The following is a 13,129-nucleotide window of genomic DNA, read 5'->3' on the forward strand; positions in this document are numbered from 1 at the left end:
TTAGTCTCTGTAGAGACTGTCAAAAATTGCCAGTGCCGATTGTATTGCAAGCCGTCACAGCGGGGTATTGGGAAAAGTTTTCAATTAGCAATAATCACGCCTCGGATAAACCTCATTGGCTACGATACTTCCACTGTGCAAAGTTGATCTTATTCATTTTTTCTATTTTTTTGGTGTCCATTAACCATCCCCACCTGTCTTCCACCCCCTCTTCCACCATCCTTCCCAGCCTTTGGTAACCATCCTTCTATCTCTGTCTCCATGAGTTCAAATTGTTTTGATCTTTAGATTCCATAAATAAATGAGAACATGTGATGTCTTACTGTGCCTGGCTTATGTCACTAAACATAATGACCTCCAGTTTCATCAATGTTGCTGCAAGAGACTGAATCTCATCCTTTATAGCTGAATATTATTTCATTGTGTATAAGTACCACATTTTCTCTATCCATTCATCTGTTGATGAACACTTAGGTTGCTTCCAAATCATGGCTGTTGTGAACAGTGCTGCAACAAACATGGGAGTGCAGATATCTCTTCCATATATTGATTTTCTTTCTTTTGGATATATACCCAGCAGTGGGATTGCTGGATCATATGGTAGCTCTATTTCTAGTTTTTTGAGGAACCTCCACACTGTTGTCCATAGTGGTTGTACTAATTTACATCCCCACTAACAGTGTATGAGGGTTCCCTTTTCTCTACATCTTTGCCAACATTTGATATTGCCTGACTTTTGGATAAAAACCATTTTAACTGGGGTGAGATTGTAATTTTGATTTGCATTTCTCTGATGATCAGTGATGCTGAGCACTTTTCCATATGCCTGTTTGACATTTGTATGTCTTTTTTTGAGAAACGTCTATTCAAATCTTTTACCCATTTTTAAATTGAATTATTAGGTTTTTTCTTATAGAGTTGTTTGAGCTCCTTATATATTCTGGTTATTAATTCCTTGTCAGATGGGTAGTTTGTAAATATTTTCCCCCTTTCTGTGGGTTGTCTCTTCCTGTTGTTATTTTCCTTACTGTGCAGAAGCTTTTTAACGTGATACAATCCCATTTGTCCATGTTTGTTTTGGCTGCCTGTGCTTGTGGAGTATTTCTCAAGAAATCTCTGCCCAGACCAATGTCCTGGAGAGTTTCTCCAAAGTTTTCTTATGGTAGTTTCATAGTTTGAGGTTTTAGATTTAAGTCTTTAATCCATTTTGACTTTATTTTTGTGTATAGTGAGGAATAGGGGTCTAGTTTCATTCTTCTGAATATGGATATCCAATTTTCCCAGCACCAATTATTGAAGAGACTGTCTTTTCTCCAATGTGTGTTCTTGGCACCTTTGCAGAAAGCTAGTTCACTCTAGGTATGTGGATTTGTTTCTGGGTTCTTTATTCTGTTTCATTGATCTTTGTGTCTATTTTTATGCCAGTAACTTGCTGTTTGGTTTAGTATAGCTCTGTAGTATAACTTGAAGTCAGGTAATGTGGTTCTTCCAGCCTTTGTTGTTGTTGGTATTTTTTTCTCAGGACAACTTTGACTATTCTGGGTCTTTTGTGATTTCATATACACTTTAGGATTGTTTTTTCTATTTCTATGGAGAATGTCATTGGTATTTTGATAGGGATTGTATTGAATCTGTAGATTGCTTTGGGTGGTATGGACATTTTACCAATATTGATTCTTCCAATCCATGAACATAGAATATTTTTTATTTTGTGTGTGTCCTCTTCAATTTCTTTCATCAGTGTTTTATGAATTTCATTGTAGAAATATTTCATTTCTTTGGTTGCTTACGAGGTATTTAATTTTTTTGTGGTTATTATAAATAAGATTGCTTTTTTGATTTTTTTCAGATTGCTCACTGTTGGCATATAAAAATGCTACTAATTTTTGTATATTGATTTTGTATCTTGCAACATTACTGAATTTATTTATCAGTTCTAATTTTTTTTGGTGGCATCCTTAGGTTTTTCCAAATATAAGATTATGTCTGCTGGGTGTAGTGGCTCACACCTATAATCCCAGAACGGGGAGGCCAAGGCATGTGGATCATGAGGTCAGGAGTTTGAGACCAGCCTGGCCATGATGGTGAAACCCTATCCTTACTAAAAATACAAAAATTTGCCAGGCATGGTGGCACATGCCTGTAATTCCAGCTACTCAGGAGGCTGAGGCAGGAGGATCACTTGAGCCGAGCAGAGGTCTCTCCACTGCACTCTACCTCAGTGACAGAGCAAGACTCTGTCTCAAAGAAAAAACGATTATGTCTTTTGTAAACAAGGATAATTTGACTTCTTTCTTCCCAATTTGGATGCCCTTTCTTTTTTTCTCTTGTCTGATTGCTCTAGCTAGGACTTCCAGTACTTTGTTTTTGTTGTTGCTTTTTGTTTGTTGTTGTTTTGAGATGAGTCTTGCTCTGTTGCCCAGGCTGGAGTGCAGTGGTGTGATCTCAGCTCACTGCAACCTCTGCCTCCCGGGTTCAAGTGATCCTCCTGCCTCAGCCTCCTGAGTAGCTTGGAATTGCAGGCACTTGTCACCACACCTGGCTAATTTTTGTATTTTTAGTAGAGATGGGGTTTCACCATGTTGGTCAGGTTGGTCTCAAACTCCTGACCTCGTGATCTGCCCGCCTCGGCCTCCCACAGTAATTTATTGAATAGCAGTGGTGAAAGTGGGCATTCTCAGTCTGTTGCACAGCCATCCTCTGGGAATATTCTTTGTCACACATTTGGATCTGTGTTTCATGGATACTAAGTCTCTTTGTTTCTCTGTTTTCTTTCTGTGTATTTCAAACAAAATGACCTTTTACATGCTTATGTTTTTTCTTTCTGAAAGCTTTCATACCCTCCTCTCTAACCTTGATGTTCTGGAATGTCACAATTATGTGACTTCGTTGTGGGTCTTTTCTCATTCCCTGGTCTGCTTTTGGTAGTCTTTTCCAGTCTCTGGCTTCATGTACTTAAATGTGACAATGCCCTTTTAACTGTTTTTCATTTGTCTTTTAAATTGTGGTAAAATGCATGTAACATAAAATTTACTGCCCTAACCATTTTTAAGTGTACACTTCAGTGGCATTAAGTACATCAATATTTTTGTGCTGCAATCACTACTATGCATCCCCAGAACTCTCTCCATTTTGCAAAACTAAAACTCTGACCATTAAACAATAACTCTGTATTCCCCCTTGCCCTAGCCATTGGCAACCACTGTTCAACTTTCTGTCTCCTTGATTTTGACCATTCTAGATACTTCATTATAGTAGTTAGGGTTCTCTAGAGAAACAGAACCAATAGAGGGTGTGTGTGTGTGTGTGTGTGTGTGTACATGCGTGCACATGCATGTGTGTGTGTAGACATGCATTATACACACACAAATACACATATAGAGACAGAGATTGAGAGAGAGAGAGAGAGAGAGAATGACTGGTTTATTTTCAGCAACTGGCTTAAGTAATTGTGGAGGCTGGCAAGGTCAGGAGGCTGGAGACCCAGGGAAGAACTGATGCCAACATATACAATTAATCATCCTCATCCCGTAATCCCTGTGATTCCGGAGGTGAGGCAGAAGGATTGCTTGAGGCCAGGAGTTTGAGACCAGCCAGGCCAATAATAGTGAGACCCGTCTCTACAAAAACAAAGGTAAAAAAATATTTAACCGTCATACTCACATAAGTGGAATCATACACTATTCCTCCTTTTGTGTTTCACTTAGCATAATGTCATTATGTTATGTCTTCTTTCTTCTCCTCCTCCTCCCCCTCCTCCTCCTTTACCTCCTCCTCCTCTTCCTCCTCCTCCTCCTCCTCTTCCTCCTCCTCCTCCTTCTTCTTCCTTCTCTTTCTCCTTCTCCCTTTCTTCTCCCTACTACTTCTCCTTGACTTAGCCTCATTTCTCATGTTGAACTAGCACTGCTTTGGAGTTAAATCATGAGGCAATTTAATTATGTATACTATTCCCCTTTTATTATTCTGTGGCACTAGTTCTTTTCTTTTATTTTAAAAGTAAAGACAGGGTCTCATTATGTTGACCAGGCTGATCTGGAACTCCTGGCTTCAAACAATCCCCGCCAGCGCCCTCCGCCCTTTGGCCTCACAAACTGATGGAATCACAGACATGAGACACTGTACCCAATCAGGAGCTACTCCTTTCCTTGCCCTTCTGTAAAATTTAATGCCATTCCCCTAACTTTTCTCATAATTTTCAGATAACCAAAGATGCTTTCCAGTCCCGTGTCATAGACAAAAGTTTCATCTTGATTTTAAGTGAAATCATCTTTCTTTCTCCAGTGTATGCTGCTGCAGATGTAAAGTCTGAAGACGGGAAAAAGAAAGTATAGTCTTCTTTTCCTCTTGTTACCTGTCACTTTATTTTATCTCCCACATTATTCTAATCACATTTCCTGATCTATCTCCCCTCCAGGGCAGGAATCCTTTGAAGGGATAGAAGGAGAAGGAATCAGAGACCTCTCCATGGTGACAATGGGGTCAAGGTGTGTGGTTTCTTGTAGGTAATGTTTCCTTATGTGATTCTATGAGAAAACAAGCATTATTTTTTCTAATTAAATTGTTTATATATATACATATATATATATTTCAATCTCATTAATAGACATAAAATGTTAGTATTTAATAAATCATAAAACATCAATTCAATTATGTTGAAGCATCAGCTCTTCTGAGAACCCTCCCATAATATCTCCACAACCCCATCACTCTCCAACAGGGTTAACCTCATCCCCATCCTCCACCACAGCTGGTGCCTGCTTCTGTTTGACTCATAATAGATTGCACTGGAATAATCTGTTTACTTGTCTGTTTCTCTCCCAGTCAATAAACTCCTGAGGGGCCTCATTATCTCTCCAATGCCTGGATTAGAGTGTTGTTAAATAAATTTCCATCGAATTGAATAGACTCAGTTCAGAGGCCAAAAGATCAAAGATTCAGCAAAAGAAGTCCCCAAAGTGAGTGCTGATTCCAGAAGAGAGGCTCCTTGTCTATTTGGAAAGAAAAACCTCCCAACTCTTGCTTTTATGATCTCTAGTCCTATCTCTTTTTCTCCTGCTTCAGTGAGTAGGGGGTTTGGCAATTTAAAACATTTTTAATTTTATTTTTTTGAATTGGGCAGCCTCCAGAATCACAGCAGATTCAAAGAAATTCACCAGGGGATGGCAGTTTTACCTACTCTCAGCTCAGGGCTGCCTCTACTCAGCAGACATTAGACAACAGTGCTCAGAACATTTTCCTCCTAATAAGGAAATTCTAATCATGCTCAGATACCCAAAAAGCTACTGCAATCTGACCTCCAAATATCTGGGGAATTACTATATTGTGAAAAAAAAGGCAGTCTGAAGAAAGGACAATGAGATAGGCTTGTTTGTAAATATTTGGTTCACCTTTCTGAGAGGCATATCTTTAAGCTATAAAAGTGTATGATATGTTTTACGGATTTTGTCTTCCTTCATAGCTCTATAAAATCAGAGTTTTATTGTGATGAGCCCTCCGTGTGAAGAAAATGATAGATAAACAGATGATCATTTTATTTCATGGTTGAGACAAGATGTGCCGGGCTTTATTGCACCTAATCTCCTGGTGAAAGAAGAGTTTTAAAGTGAAGAGTAGTTAATTCTCTTTGGCAGATATAAACTATAAACACGTTTTCATCTGCTTTCTGTTCTTATTAAATTAGAAATTTTCAGTGATTACAGGCTTTTACTTCTCTTATGGAGAATTTGGAAATAATTGTTAAAAATCGATCTTTCATATTTAGATGCCCAGAGTGACTTAGAATAAAGTATTAATTAGTTTCAGCAAATTATTAGTAGTAGTGTAAATGGCATTTTGGCTCAGAATCCCAAGATCAGTCATCCTCACCACAGCCAAAACAGTGATTCCTGATCACCCCAACCAGAAAAGAGCTCTTCCGTCTTGGCGCTACTTAGTCATTTCTTGTTAGCACTTCATAAAGTTCCTTTTATTTGGACACCTTGCATAATAACATGGCTGATTCCCAGGCACTTCATCCCTTTTATCCTTACAGATGGGACTGCCTAACTAGTATAGGACAGAAAATTGATCTTCTTCATGCCATGTCTGATAAGTCACTTAGGCTTTGTGGAGCACTGAACCTACATAAGACGATAAGTTGACATGTAGACTCAATATTAAACAGATCTTTCATAAACTACAATTGGTTAGAGACTCCTCCCCAGGTTTAGGAGCAGGAACACAGACGGTATGCATCTGTGGACCCTGGCAGCACTCTGTCTTCATGGATCCTGATGTAAGAATCATGCAGTTTTCCATCAGGCAGTTTATGGAATGGTGTTCATAGCTATGGTCCTGTCTTAGAACATTTGTGCTTATAGAATGAAATGCCTGAGACTGGGTAATTTATAAAGAACATAATTTATTTTCTCACAGTTCTGGAGGCTGAGAAGTCTAAGATCGAGGTGCTGGCAGGTTTGGTGTCTGGTGAAGGCTCATTCCTCATAGATGATCCTGCCTAGGCATCCTTACATGGTAAAAGAATGGAAGAGAGCAAATCCACTTCCTCAATATTTTTTTTTTAAATAAGGGCCCTAATACAATCCATGAGGGCTCTGCTGTCATGCCTTAATCACCCCCTAGAGGCTCCACCTCTTTTTCTTTTTCTTTTTTTTTTTTTTAGATGGAGTCTCGCTCTGTCACCCTGGCTGGAGTGCAGTAGCGCGATCTCGGCTCACTGCAACCTCTGCCTCCTAGGTTCAAGTGATTCTCCTAACTCAGCCTCCTGAGTAGGTGGGATTACAGGCATCCGCACCACGCTTGGCTAATTTTTGTATTTTTAGTAGAGATGGGGTTTTGCTATGTTGGCCAGGCTGGTTTTGAACTCCTGACCTCAAATGATCCGCCCACCTCATCCTCCCAACGTGTTAGGATTACAGGTGTGAGCCATGGTGCCCAGCCAGCGCCACCTCTTTTGGCAATGAAGTTTCAACATGAATTTTTGGGGATGCATTCAGATCATAGCAGGTCCCAATAGAGAGAGAGAATTTGTGATCATAGGCACAGCCGAAATTATTAGATTACATAGGTGTTGTGGGGAGGGCAGTTGGAGATCACTCTTTAGGTCATACATTTTAGGGCAGATATGATTCCATAAGCGCACCGTGAGTCCAAAGGGTGCCCACTAGGAGGAGAAAGTCCATTAGGAAGGGGCGTCAATTCTACTAGCAGGCAGCCTCATGTCTCCCTTTTCAATTCTCTAAGCTTAGTTCTCTAAGCTTCAGTTTCCCTAAGCTCACAGTTTCCCAGTCAAATATATTCAGTGAAAGTAAGAGAACATACAGGTATGCCAGGAAACCTTAAGTGAAAAATGCTTTCAAGGAAAAGAGTCTCATATATAATGGGATATCTTATGGCAAGACCACTTTATCGCAAGCCACTCCATGAAGTGGTCAGTCCAGTGTCCACAGGTTACTGAAAGATCTGGCCCCTGACTTGCAGACCTATTCTGCCTAAAGGAGAGAAATAGAGGGAGAATGTGGAAATATGGCCACTAGATGGGTAAAAGGAGGTGCTTTGGAAAAAGAGGAGTGTTGGTTTAAAGCTATTATCTGAACTTACAAGTTTTTTTATTTTTCATTTTGATTTCTTAGGGAAACTGGCCATTTGTTGAAAATCTCTCTAACAGAAATCCAAAAAAGGTTTGACCTATCTCTTCTAGTTTCATAAAATTGTGCTTGCAGACAGACAAATCTAGTTGACTTAACTTGCTAGCTCAATAATCTCATCTTTCATCATTTTATACTTCAAATAGCTTATAGTTTTTCATTCTCTTCCTAGCTGTGGGAAGTAAAAGCTCCTCTTCAAAGTTTCCTTTCTTGTTAAAGAATAAATCATCAGTGTGCTAATAACTCTTTGTTAAGCCTTATCCTATGTAGCTGTTAAACATGCCATGCTTACAGGCACATAGTACATTCTATGTCCTTGTATTTTAACCAAGATATCTGGGCTAGATGTGCTCACAGGCATGTCCTAGCTCACAGCCAATGCCCCTTACCTGTTTAAAAAAGTTTTCAGTTATTAGCCAATTGGGTTTTAGTTTAGACTGTGAGGTCTGGCTCCAGCCAACAGAGATCAGACACAGCAATAAGGACAAACCCAAATGCGTAAGGGATAGATAGGTCTGCTTTTCCTTTGTTCATTGTATTCTCATGGCAAGATGGCTAGTGAGGGTACCCTTCCTGCAGTCCAGGAAGTAAAAATTGCTTGCTAAAAAATCCTTTGTCTCAGTGCTGATTTTTCTTTGTGGCACTGAGCATCTGTTTCCAACACTAGCCTTTATGCTTCTGCTCATGTTGTCTCCTTGTCTAGAATGCCCTCACTCTCTGCCCTGCCTGCTCTTCAAGCCACTCCTTTCTGTGTTCACTTAATCTGGCATATCTCTACAAGCTTAAAATTTAGCTCAATGATTGCCTTAGCTAGGGCCTCTTCCTTGTTTCATACCGTGGCAGACATCAGCTGCCTCCCCATATCCTCCCTTCTTTCCACTTAACAACACGCTGATATTTTTAGTGGTGCCATGCCTCGGAGGTGGCAGGGGCCTCTTCCTGGACCTAGGGGTTAAATCTTGAGTGATTTAAGCTAATTAAAATAATTCTGTTTCCCTTGCCAGTGACTGTTTAAGAAATAATCAAGTGCTGTAATTCTAATTACTAACATGAGGGAACTCTGCTGGGAGCCTCTGGGAAAGTGTTTCTTACTTTAAAAAGGAAGCCTAGGCCAGGCACAGTGGCTCATGCCTGTAATCCCAGCACTTTGGGAGGCTGAGGTGGGTGGACCACAAGGTCAAGAGATCAAGACCATCTTGGCCAGCATGGTGAAATCCTGTCTCTACTAAAAATACAAAAATTAGCAGGGCGTGGTGGCACGCAACTGTAATTCCAGCTACTGGAGAGGCTGAGGCAGGAGGATCACTTGAACCCCAGGAGGCAGAGGTTGCAGTGAGCCAAGATTGTGCGACTGCACTGCAGCCTGGTGACAGAGCAAAACTCTGTCTCAAAAAAAAAAAAAAAAAAGAAACAAAGAAAGCCTGGCTTTCTGCTTGTTGACACCACTGAGCAAGCATTGTTAATGTCTCTCTTCCCACTGCCCTCATGTCAGAGTCTCCAAAAGAGGCCGAACAGCTGCAGAAGCTCTTCACTGGAGGGTTGAGCTTTGAAACAACTGATGAGAGCCTGAGGAGCCATTTTGAGGAATGGGGAATGCTCACAGACTGTGTGTGTGGTCAAGAGAGATCCAAACAGTTTCTTCATCTGTAAAAGGAGGAACAAAGTTATGTATCTCTCCATAGTGTTGTGAGGATTAAATGAGAAAATCTAAGCCCATTTTTGAGTACAGTGTTTGGTACATCATCACTGAAAGAGTGGCAGCCACTTCTTAAAAGACATTAATTCCTGCACAAATAGTGCATTACCCTTTAACCATGTCCACTCAGGCCCCTGCTACAGGGAGTGCTGGTTGCTTCGTGCTCACCGCTACCCGCTTTCTCCAGAACATGGCCTGGCAGAGCATTGTCCTGGCCCACTTAGCCTCTAAATCCTCCTGCAGACAGCACACAGAAGATGACTGACTGACCCTTAGTGCAAAAGGCTGGGCCCTGGCCTCAAGGCAGAATGGGATTTGTGCTTCCGGGCACCCACCCTGTAGACAAGGCCAAAGTTGTTTCTTACTAGGAAACACACCCCTGTTTGCCCTTTCCTTTTGGCCTTCCTGCCTCATTTCCATTCCTTCCATGCTTTTTTTCTGAGGTACTCCTTTAACACATCACAAGCACCATAAACCTAGTCAGACTCCATCTCTCAGAAGCCTTCCTAAAATAGGGTACTACCCAACCGCCCAGTGTGTCTTTTCTTTTTTTTTTTTTTTTTTGAGATGGAGTCTTGCTCTGTCGCCAGCCTGGAGTGCAGTGGTGTGATCTTGGCTCACTGCAACCTCTGACTCCCTGGTTCAAGCAATTCTCCTGCCTCAGCCTCTCAAGTAGCTAGGATTACAGGCCCCTTCCAACATGACTGGCTTTTTTGTCCTGCTAATTTCTATATTTTTAGTAGAGAGGGGGTTTCACCATGTTGGCTAGGATGGCCTCGATCTCCTGACCTCATCATCTGCCCACCTTGCCCTCCCAAAGTGCTGGGATTACATGCGTGAGCCACCGTGCCCGGCCCAGTGTGCCTTTGTTCCAGCACTGTTCTCTTCCCCATCACCCATGTTCTCTCACTGGCTCCACATCACGCTCTTACCCACCTTCTACCACAAAGAGAAGGGAAAAGCAACTTATGTGTGAAGGAGATGGAAATAATACAAGAAAAGGAAGCAGAAACCGTGGAGAAGAAAACAAGGACTGAAAAATTGAGGAAGTACAAGGAAGAGGAGAAATAGCCACACGCGATCGAGTCTGAGCAACGTAAATTCAACAGCAACATCTGGGCTGCGTGTGACAGAAATTCTTCTAATCCTTTCAAAACTGCATTCTAAGAAGGATTTATCCTAAAAATGCATCTTTGTTATCTGATGCACATGAAGATGAGAAGTAGTAGATAAGTTAAATTACCCTGCATAAACTGGGAAGGCAGGGTGTCAGGGAGGCTAGAGAAAGGCTGGGTGGGGAGAAAAGGATAGAAAAGGGTAGAAGGGACCAACAAACCATGGTTGGTGACTGATGGGATTGAAACAGAAATTTTTAAAAGGTGATTTTTATTTTAACGAAACTTTTTCTTTTAAACCTCTGGTGTTTAATGTAAACACACCTTCGTGTCCCCTCCCTCCCAAGGAATCATTAATAAGTTTCCATTTTTCACTATGTGAAACTGTCTTTGCAAGGATTGTGACAGTGAGAGAAAGCTAACATGGGTGTCTCCATCTGGGAGTGCCCAAACTGGAGATTCATTTTTCTTTTCTTTTCTGAGACAGAGTCTCACTCTGTCGCCCAGGCTGGAGTGCAATGGCGCACTCTCAGCTCACTGCAACCTCTGCCTCCTGGGTTCAAGCAATTCTCCTGCTTGAGCCTCTCAAGTAGTTGGGATTACAGGTGCACGCCACCACACCCAGCTAATTTTTGTATTTTTAAGTAGAGACTGGGTTTCACCATGTTGGTCAGGCTGGTCTTGAACCTCTGACCTCGTGATACGTCCGTCTTAGCCTCCCAAAGTGCAAGGATTACAGATGTGAGCCACCGCTCCCAGCTGAGATTCACTTCTTATCTATGAAGGACATCTAAACCCTCAACCCATCCTTGGAACACAGGCCACCCAGAGGATTGAAGCCCTTATTTTGGTTGAATAGAGGCTGCTAGATGGAGACTTTGAAGTGAAAAGGGTACATAATCTGCATGCTTTTTACAAACAGTAGTGGTTCTCCTATCCAGCCTGCTGCCACTGGACCGTCCTTACATGTGAGTCCTTCCAATAAACCGTTCACTGTCTCTGGGTCTCTTCTTCAGCCTCTTGGATATGGTGCCATCCCTATTGGAATCAATAGGGATCCAGCATGACAGAGAGTCTCTTGATTATGTCTTACAGGTGAGAGCTGGGTCACTAGTCAGTCCTGGCTTCAAGGGAGTATGAGAAGGTATGTATTTTAATTGTCTAAACTTTTTGGGACAGGAACGTCAGAGATAAGCCAATGAGTTGCAAATGGAAATATGTGATAACTGACTTAACCTAGCAAAGGAACCTCAGCCAAGATACCCTCAGAGAGGATCATCACAAGCAAGAATAGAAAATTCTCACACGCAGATGTTTTTGGTTTTGCATTCAAGGTAATACTGACCTCATAGAATGAATTGGGAAATATGTCCTTTAATTCTATTTTTAGGAAGACTTTGTGAAGAATTGTTATTAATTTATTTTTAAGTAATTAGTAGAGTTTACCCATGAAACGATCTGAGCTTGGGCTTTTCTTTGTGGGATTGAAGAGGGAGACCCAGGCATCTCAGATCAACTTCCCCTTTTCATTCCTAAGACTATAAACTTCCCCTTTTCATTCCTAAAACTGTAAACCAAAGCCCTTTTCATATGTAATTCCTAAGACTGTAAACTGAAACTCTTTTCATATGTAATTCCTAAGACTGCAAACCGAAACCCTTTTCATATGTAATTCCTAAGACTGTAAACTGAAACTCTTTTCATATGTAATTCCTAAGACTGTAAACTGAAACCCTTTTCATATGTAATTCCTAAGACTGTAAACTGAGACCCTTTTCATATGCTAAGCTATAAACCTAAGATTCAGTATAACATCTAAAGTATAAGCCTATATAAAGAAGGAACCTTCCTTTGTTAGGCAAGCTTGGCTATTAGGCAAATACGCCACCTTGCTCCCAGCCGAATAAACTCCTTCCTCCAATATTCGGTGTCTGAGAGATCTGTTTCCTGCGGCCACTCCTCCTACAGGATGTTTAAAAATTACTAATTCAATCTCTTTGCTTGTTATAGATCTAATTAGATTTTCTATGTTTCCTTGAATCCATTTTGGCAGCTTGTGTCTTTTTTTTTTTTTTTTTTTTTTTTGAGACAGGGTCTCGCTCTGTCACTCCTACTGGAGTGCAGTGGTGTGATCTTGGCTCACTGCAACCTCTACCTCCTGGGTTTAAGTGAGTCTCATCCCTCAGCCTCCTGAGTAGCTGGCATTATAGGTGCTCACCATGACACCTGGCTAATTTTTGTATTTTTAGTAAAGACAGGGTTTCACTATGTTGGTTAGGCTGGTCTAGAGCTCCTGGCCTCAAGTGATCTGCCCACCTCAGCCTACTAAAGTGCTGGGATTATAGGCATGAGCCACTGCATCTGGCCACAACAGCTTATGTCTTTTTAAGAACTTTTCATAATCCCAGTGCTTTGGGAAGCTGAGGAAGGAGGATTGCTTGAGGCTAGGAGTTTGAGACCAGCCTGGGTAGCATAGTAAGACCCTGTCTGTGAGAGATGGGAAAGTTCTTCAAAGTTTATATTTTAGATGACATTATAAGAACAAGGAGTTACAAGCTCTTGCTCTATGGCCATTGTCTGCTACTAGCATAAACATACATCCATGTATATATAATCTCTAAATCAGCTATGTCTCAAATCAGCTGCCTTGACTCGCTCTGACATGTCTGAAC

At 41.2% G+C, this 13,129-nt stretch overlaps 1 non-coding gene across 1 annotated transcript; it reads right to left on the reverse strand.

Moving 5' to 3' along the window:
* Positions 1-4: 4 nt before the first annotated feature.
* Positions 5-145, reverse strand: LOC119472194. Its single transcript, XR_005201307.1, has one exon. It is a non-coding gene; the product is annotated as a U4 spliceosomal RNA (small nuclear RNA).
* Positions 146-13,129: the final 12,984 nt, after the last annotated feature.

Source organism: Cebus imitator, unplaced genomic scaffold (assembly GCF_001604975.1).
Source record: "Cebus imitator isolate Cc_AM_T3 unplaced genomic scaffold, Cebus_imitator-1.0 Scaffold88, whole genome shotgun sequence".
Taxonomy (NCBI): Eukaryota; Metazoa; Chordata; class Mammalia; order Primates; family Cebidae; genus Cebus; species Cebus imitator.